Here is an 8,707-nt window from a genome sequence, read left to right on the forward strand (position 1 = left end):
AGACCATTACAAGAATACCACACGATCCTGCAGGACAAACACTTGTGGAAAGATCTAATTGCACTTTAAAAAAAAAAAATGCTCACAAAACCAAAAGGAAGACCAAAGAACCCCAGGGATAGACTAAATAATGCTTTGTTAACTTTAAACTTTCTGAATGGTGATTAAAAAAAAGAAAGAGAGAGAACAGCAGCAGCTGGGAGGCGCACACTGTGCTCGGTGTAAGCATCGGAACGGAGGCCTCTGCAGGTTTAGGTTAGAGTATAGTTTGTTTATGTCTCTATAGGGAATGAAGAAACTTGATAGCAGCAAAACTTATAAAGATCAGAATTGAGCAGGGAAGGTCTCCTGAAAACCTGGCCCCCTGATTGAAAGGTGTTTAGTTCATCAATAATGTCTCTGTTTATAACTTTTCACTAAATGCAGTACAATTAGTGGCAGAAAACAGAAAGGGGGAGATGTAGTAGAAATTTCGGCTTCTTTAAAAGCCCAGTTATGTTATTGGAATGGTTTTTTTTTAATGTCATTAGTTTATTTACAATTTTTTTTTAATGTTCAAGAGTTTTATCCAATTTTCAGATCACATCTCTGTTAAAGGGATGAATTAAATATCCTTTTTTTTTTTTTTTTTTTTTTTTTGGAGCTGGGGACCAACCCAGGGCCTTGCGCTTTATAGGCAAGCGCTCTACCACTGAGCTAAATCCCAACCCCAAATATCCTTATTTTTTAAGTAGCGGGTGCTTCACTGTAAAGAAAGGAGCAGCAAATCCAGATCCAAAGTACACGGTCATCAAAGCCAGTAACCGCCACGTATTTTCTACGGAAAATGGCAAATTCTTCCCCGGACCGTCTTCATGGTGGCTGCGAAGGACTACAGAGGAGGCGAACCTCCGGATACTCTGGCCCAGCGTTGCCGCTGCTTGAAGTTCCGCGGGGGACACGGAGAAGGAAAGTGGAAGAAAAGGCTGTACCACCTCGCTCTCCTTTCTTCACGACCTTGCTTGAATTTTTTTTTTTAATTCCAGGTGTGTGATATGGGGCTGCTTCAGATTGTCCACAGCGGCTGACTATGATTTGTCTTGTGCTCTGGCAGGGGTGTGATTCTGCCAGCTGAAGATAGTTACATTTAGAACTCCGGGAACTCTTCAGAGAGTATAAAAAAACGCCAGAACCACTAGAGGAGGTGGTGGCAGCTGCTCCCGGTGCTGCTGCCCCACCCCACTCCCACCCCACCCCCACCTGAAGACTGGACTGGACTGTAGGGACTCTTATACCCCTAATCAGCAGAAAGTAGTCTAAGGGAGTTGTTGTCCCCTTTCCCCTCGAGCCTTCTTTCTCTTCTGCCTAGTGTTGGTGGATTGGAAGGAATCGGGCTGGAGAAAGGTAGTAGGTAGAAAAGTACGTACCCAATAGAGAAGTCAAAAGCACAGTTACAAAAACCCAAAAGCAAAGCAAAGCAAACCAACAACAAAAACAATAACAAAAAACTCACCAAAGTATTTCTTGTCATTCTAAGTAGTTGCCACTTGCCCTAACACTCAGCTCACGTGACACCCAGTGGAGACCTGTCAACACTTTCCCATGCTTTCCTTCCAGTTATCACGCATTTAGCTCATGGCCTTGCAACAGAAATTTGTTGTTGCTCCTCTTGGCAGCGGTGGTGGTGATGGCGGCGGCGGCAGCGGTGGCAGTGCTGCTGCTGCTGCAGCAATTCCTCTCCTACCTACAGCATTGCATGCTGTGAAGTTATAACAAACGTAATGCCAACCACCGCCATCTGGAATCTCATGTGTCAACTTCACTGGAGTAAAGGATGCTCTGATAACTGGCAAAACATGATTTATACACATATTTATGAGGGGTTTCTGGAGATTAGCATTTGTCTTAGGGTTTTACTGCTGTGAACAGACACCATGACCAAGACAACTCTTACAAGGACAGCATTTAATTGGGGTGGCTTACAGGTTCGGAGGCTCAGTCCATTATCATCGACGTGGGAGCATGGCAGTGCCCAGGCAGACATAGTGCAGGAGGAGTTGAGAGTTCTATGTCTTCATCTGAAGGCTGCTAGCAGAATAGTGACTTCCAGGCAGCTAGAATGAGGCTTTTAAAGCCATACCTACAATGACACACCTACTCTAACAGGGTCACACCTTCTAATAATGCCACTCCCTGGGCACACCACTGAAATGTGTAGACTAAGTGGAAGGCCTGGCCCTTGCCAAAGTATATGATCATCCTCCAACCTACTGAGCAGCAGGTAGAGCAAAAGGACAGAGGGAGCAGGGAATGGACACTGAGCTGGGCTTCAGTGCTCTCAGTTCTCGAGTCTTGAGATGTGAGGATCTTTGACCCTTAGGGCTCAAGACTTTGGATTGATTTTCTAGGTTTCCAGCTAAGAACACAGATAAGACTTTCTAATGTCTGTAATCATGGGGTCGAGGACAGTTTTATAATTTCTGCCTCTTTTTCTCTGCCTATTACAAATAACTCCTACTACAAATAACATTAAATTATCCAGTATTTCGAGTTCCAAGTATTTTACACATATTAATGAATTTAATTTTTATAACCTCATAAGGCAGAAACTGTTTCTGTCTCTGGGAAGAAACTGGGATATGGAGAGGCATAGCACAGGCATTGAAGCACAGAAAGAAAGAACACATGTTTCAAAAAGATGTTATATATTAGTCTTCAGAAAAAAATACTGTTTCTGTTGTTCCTAGGCTATAGAACTTATGTTTACAGATTTTAGCAAAGCTCTCATAACCCTGAGACTTACAATGGAAAAGGATTAGGAACAAAGGAAATTGTACTAAATTCTACTCCTCAGAGACAGCCACCCTTAGTGTAAGTGAACCACCTTTACACGTTCTTGATGGATTACGGACACATTGGTTTGTAGCTTTTATAACTTAAGTGTAATCAAACATGCAGCACATTCCCTCTACCCCTCCCTCTGCTCCATTATCCGCCCGGGAGTCAGTAGCCTTTGCACACTGCGGAGTGCTGTGCACACTTCTCCAGTCATTAGAACTGGTGCTGAGGGACCACTCCGGCCCCACCATAGGGTGAATTTGAGATCAGAGCACATCCGGTCTCTGAAGCCTCTTAGCTTACTTCAGAGCAGGCTTTGTTTGGAGTCTGACTTTCAACACATCCTTGAGAAGGCCACAAAGGGCCTTCTAGAAGGCAGGTCATGAAGGGCTGCTGGCCAGTGTTTTGACCCAGCTGTCTGAGTTAGTGTTGTGCCTTAGGCCAGCCATTCCTTTGTTGATGTCTGAGATCACATGTCGACTGGCATCAGGGTGAAGTTGAACTGCCACTGGGTTATTTAGTGATACAGCGGACTATGAATAGTGAGGAACAAAGCAAAGATCTCCCCAGAAGGCCATACAAGTGTTGTATGAAGTATGACTCCCATCATAGTCTGTGTCAACCACAGTCTTGAGTTGTGCAGTACAAAGCAAGAGTACTCATAGCTGACGAACCGTGGATGAGCAGAGAGAGGCTTGCCCTGCAGGATGAAGCTGCACCCTGTGACCAGTGGAAGGAGAGTTCTAACAATAACAAGGCCAGTACTTCCAGCGTGCATAGCACTCACATGCATGTTCAGATGTGTGACATGTATCATGCTTTTTTGAGTTTTTGCAATAACCTGTGAGAAGTCTAGTGAAGTGGCTTTCCTTGCAAGTACAAGGACCCTGAATTCCACCCCCAGAACCCAATTTTAAAAAGTGGGACAGACACGGGGGCCACTTATTGCTGAGTCAACAACCTGAGTTTCATCTCCAGGTTCCACATGGTGAAAGGAGAGGACAGACTCCTGTGAGTTGTCCTCTGTGGTGGATAAATATCCCACATACACACAAACATACACACACAAGCACACATACACACACATAGCACACACACACACACACACACACACATTAAATAAATGCACTTAAAGTGGTACACACTCAGAATGCAGAGGAAGGAAGATTTTTGTGAGTTCCAGGCCAGCCAGGGCCACATATTGAAACCTCATCTTAAAAAAAAAAATTGCTTGGTTGAAGTCACATCCAGCAAAAGCTCTAATGTTATAGTCTGGATCTCCATCATCCCCCTGCCAATGAAGACCATGCATTAAAGGATTAAAGGCTTGGTTTCGGTTTGGACTTGTTAGGAGGTGGAGTCTAGAGAGAGCCCTTGGTTCATTGGGATCCTGCCTTCAAAAGGGATTCGAGAGTCTCAGTCTCTTCTCTCTGCTTCCAGCTACCGTGAAGCCAGCAGCTCCTTCCACCACACCCATCTTGCCATGATGAATCGTCTCTCTCACTATCAACCTCAAAGCAGCAAAGCCAACTGACAACAGACTACAATGTGCAGACCATGCACCAATAAGCACCCCTGTGGTAAGCTAATTGTTTCAGGCAGTTGTTTTACTAACAGGAAACTAACACATGAGTTTCCCTGGAAACAAGCAGAGAAAGGCAGAGAGGAAGGTCTGTGAATCCTTGGTCAACTGACACAGCCATAGGCTTTAGGAATGAGGAAGAAAGCACAGGCCAGGGGAGAAAGAAAGCCAACGAAACAAGGCATCACTAATACAGCCATGGCTTCCCATGAAAACCCAGCTAGATAGGACATGCTGTAGTCTGCTGAGGGGAGAGGAGAAGGGTTTCTCTGCCAGATCTTTCTTGCCCTCTATGGTGATTTGAATGAGAATGGTCCCTGTAAAGCTCATGGATTTCAATGCTTGGTCCTCAGGGAGGGGACCTACTTGAGAGGGATTAGGAGGTGTGGCCTTATTGAAGGAAGTGTGTCACTGAGGGTGGTTTGAGGTTTCAAAAGCTCAGGCCAGGGTCCAGTGTCTTTCTCTTCCTGCTGCCTGCAGATCAGATGTAGAACCCTCAGCTTCTTCTCCAGCACTGTGTCTGCCTCTGTGCCACTGTGCTCTGCACCTTGACAATAAGGGACTAAACCTCTGAAACTGTAAGCAAGCCCCCAATTAAACGCTTTCTTTCATAAGAGTTGCCACAGCCATGATGTCTCTTCACTGCAATGGAACACCAGCTAAGACACCTCCTGAATTTCATTAGTTAGATTTCCCCGGTGCTCTTTGAGGTTCCTTGCCTTGTGGGATTTCCTCCAAGACCAAGAATCAAGAGCTTAGGCCCGAGGGAGGAGACACTAGAGTCAGAGCCCTCCGGGAAGGTGTCTGGAGAGGCTACAGGAGAGGCTACATGGCAAGATGGCCCATGCAGCAAGCAGCCGGACCAGGGAGCTGAGGGGGGCTGGAGAACCCCACCAATCAGATCTCTGGTAGAATCTGTACTGGAAAGCCTGCCCTGAGCTAATTTCACAGAAGACTAAGCCTCAGAGATAGCACCCACAATGGTACCAGTCTGATGTGTCCCCTTGAAATCATATTCTTCAGAACGTTAGACTGCGACCTTGTTTGGAGAGAGTGCCTTTCTATATGTAATTAGTTAAGAGGAGGTTATACTAGATTAGGGTGGGTCCTGAAGCTAATAGAAAAAGTGACCTTCTAAGAAATGAGATGGCCAGGGGTAACTCAGTGGTAGAACATAAGGTTAGTGTGAGAAGTCCTGAATTCCACTTGGTAGTAAGGATATGAGGAAAAAGGGGCACATCTAAATTATACATGGGAAGACCTTGTCGTATGATGCCTCATGTAGACTGTTGGAGACGAGACAAAAAGCCAAGGAATACCAAAGAGTGCTAGACACTAGCAGGAGAATAGGATTCGTCCCTAGTTCCAGTTTCTGGTCTCCAAATGTAAAAGAATAGGTTTTATTTTGGTTAATTGATTGATTAATTTTTGAGGTGATGTCTCTCTATGTAACCCATGCTGGACATCCCCCTGCCTCAGCTTCCCCAGTGCTAGAATTACAGGTGTAAACACCATGGCCAGCCTAGTTTGTGTGACCATCTACAACGGAGCTCACACTGAGGTTGCACTGGCAGACCTCAGCGCAGACTCCCAGCCAGGCGCCGTTCTTCATGCTTCATGTGTAGTAATGTCACTGTAAGGATGGAACTCCAACATCAGGGAGACACTCTACAATCATGCTGACTGGCTCTGCTGGACAGAAGGACGTGGAAATTAACAGTTGGTAAGTAGAAGATGTATCTTAATCTCAAAACATGTGCCTTATGTTGGTGGTAGGCAAACATTGTTTTTCTGAAGGCTGGGGGTAGAATTCCACTTGAGAGAAGTGTGATGCTTTGTTTGAGTCCCTTTGAGAAGAGGGGACAGTCTTACTCCACTCCGCTCTCCTTTTTTATAGTGATGGGAAGAAAAGACACAGGAGCTGGGTGCCGCTGAAGAAGACAGAGGTGCTGCTGCAGTTTTCTGAGGAATGAGGATGTAGAATGGCCCATTCTGACTCTCTCTCTTTTCTGAAAAAAAGTCCTTTTTCTTGCGTATGAGTGTTCTGCTGTATATATGCATACCGCATGCACACCTGGTGCTCACAGAATCGGAAAAGAGTATCAGATCCTCTGAAACTGGAGTTATGGACAGTTGAGTGCCTTGTGTGTTCTGGGAACTGAACCTGAAATCTCTTGTCTCCCCGCCAACCTCCATGTAGTAGTCTAGGCCTGCCTCGAAGTCACTTAGAGCCAAGAATGTCTTTGAACCTCTGCGTCTGCTGCCTCCTTTCTTCCACAGGTTGGAATTAGAAACCTGCACACAGCACCCGGTTTATACAGGGCTGGGATGGAACTCGGGGCCCCATGCACACCAAGCAAGTACTCTGCCAACTGAACTACATCTCCAGCCGTGATTTACTCTCTGTGCTGAGATGTCTTTTTTTCCCATAGTTTGAACCTTTAGGAGACCTCTAAGGTACCAGGCCTTGCCCTTATAACCAGAGCAAGCACAGGGGCAGTGTTCATGGTGGGGTTGAGAGTTCTCTGGAGGGAGGAACACAGGAGGGAACAGAGTTGAAGGCTGTGTTAAGGAGAATTCCTGCAAAGAAACTGTCTACAGAGGCTGATAGACTCACAAAAACGTGAATGACTCCAGAGAGTTGGGAATGTTGCTGATCTAATAGCCTAATAACATTTCTTCTGGTCTATTTTTAGATACAGAGACTGGCATGACCCTGGTGGGGACAGAGTGACATGGTTCCTGCCCCAGGAACCAGGCCTGGGTGTGAGCGTCCACAAGTGTGGATGGTGCATATTTATATAACAATGTACATGTTTTCACACTCCTTCAAGTTTGTCCTCGCTGTTAGTGTTAACAGGTAGCAGGAGTCCAGGAGGCAAAGAGTGTAGCTGATGAATCAGCAAAATGGTAAGCACTCACTCTGTCTGTCCTAGACTGAGCTTGAATACAGGAATCTGCCTTCCTCTTTACCTTTCTAACAAACTGGGCCATGAATGCAGCTACCTTTGTTCCTTTAGATTGGTGAAGCCCCTCATAATTCATATTGCACTCTTACATTTCAATAGTTGAGAAATTATGTATTTTTAACTCATGTATCTATAGCTCTTTCCCACAGCCTTAAGGGCTGTCCTGAGACCTTATGGGGTGAACTGTTAAGATTTTTGGAGATTCTGCCTGTCATAAACTTAAATATATTAATAATTAGCAGACTTCTGACAAGATTGAGGGCTATATCAATTGGTTATATCTGAATAGAGCAGACCATAATTTAATGGCAGTAGCAAAAATCATTTATCAAGACTGGCTAGGAATGAAAATCTTAAGTAACTTTGACAAGTTGTGTAAGTAGAGAAAAACACATTTTGCACTAGCAGAGAAACATTTGGCTTAGAGTTGGTGTAGACCAGAATGGAAAGAATCAGAGAACTGACAGCTGTGCCATGCGTGAGACCGCGACAGAACTGAGCTGGCAGGCAAGCCTTGGGAATGGCTAGTCAGCGGAGCGAAGACAGGCACATGCAAGGGCACAATTGAGGCACTAGGCACTGGGCGAGCGATAGACCGTTGGGGACAAGACGCGCACTGGTTTGTGAAGCTAGAGGCCATGCACGTGCATGGCCGTCAAGCTACAGGACGGTTGGGACCAGGTGAGCCATGCACTGGTCTGTGAAACCAGAGACGGGCACACAGGCATGGCTGTCGAGCGAGAGGACAGCTGGGGCCGAGACATGCACTGGTCTGTGAATCTAGAGACAGGCGCACGGGTATAGCTGCCACAATCTTCATTTTGATACAGGGGTGGTAAGCCGGTGTGTTTATTTCAACGAGCGGGGTGGGACTTCCTCCTAGCAGCCGGAAGCCGCAGCCCAGTGCTTCCGGCCGTCTGAGTTCCTGGTGGGAGTGGGGAAAGTGCCTAAAGTAGCATGTTCCGTATCCCAGCAACATGTAAGCTATTCTTGTGGTGGGCTTCGAACAGTGTCGAAAGGGGACTGGGTGAAAGCTGTTTTTCTCAGAGTCCTGGACAGAAAGAGAGAGAGCGCGCACACATGGGAGGGAGGATGGTCACATGTGGGGTGAGGGTGGGGCAAGGGTCTCATTGAGTAGAGTCCCAGGCAGGATGCAAAGGGCGGGGCCAGACACGGTTTTCACTTGGCTACAGAGGCCGCAGCAGCAGGCAGGAGGTGAGCATCCAAGCAGGGGAGGTGGCCAGCAGAGTGCAGAAGCCCCTCATGAGAGACAGCGCCAAGTGTAGGGGCAGCAGATGGTCGCGTGGGTACGTGGGAAAGCAAATATCACAGACAGAGT

This window comes from Rattus rattus, chromosome 1, assembly GCF_011064425.1.
Source record: "Rattus rattus isolate New Zealand chromosome 1, Rrattus_CSIRO_v1, whole genome shotgun sequence".
Lineage (NCBI taxonomy): Eukaryota > Metazoa > Chordata > Mammalia > Rodentia > Muridae > Rattus > Rattus rattus.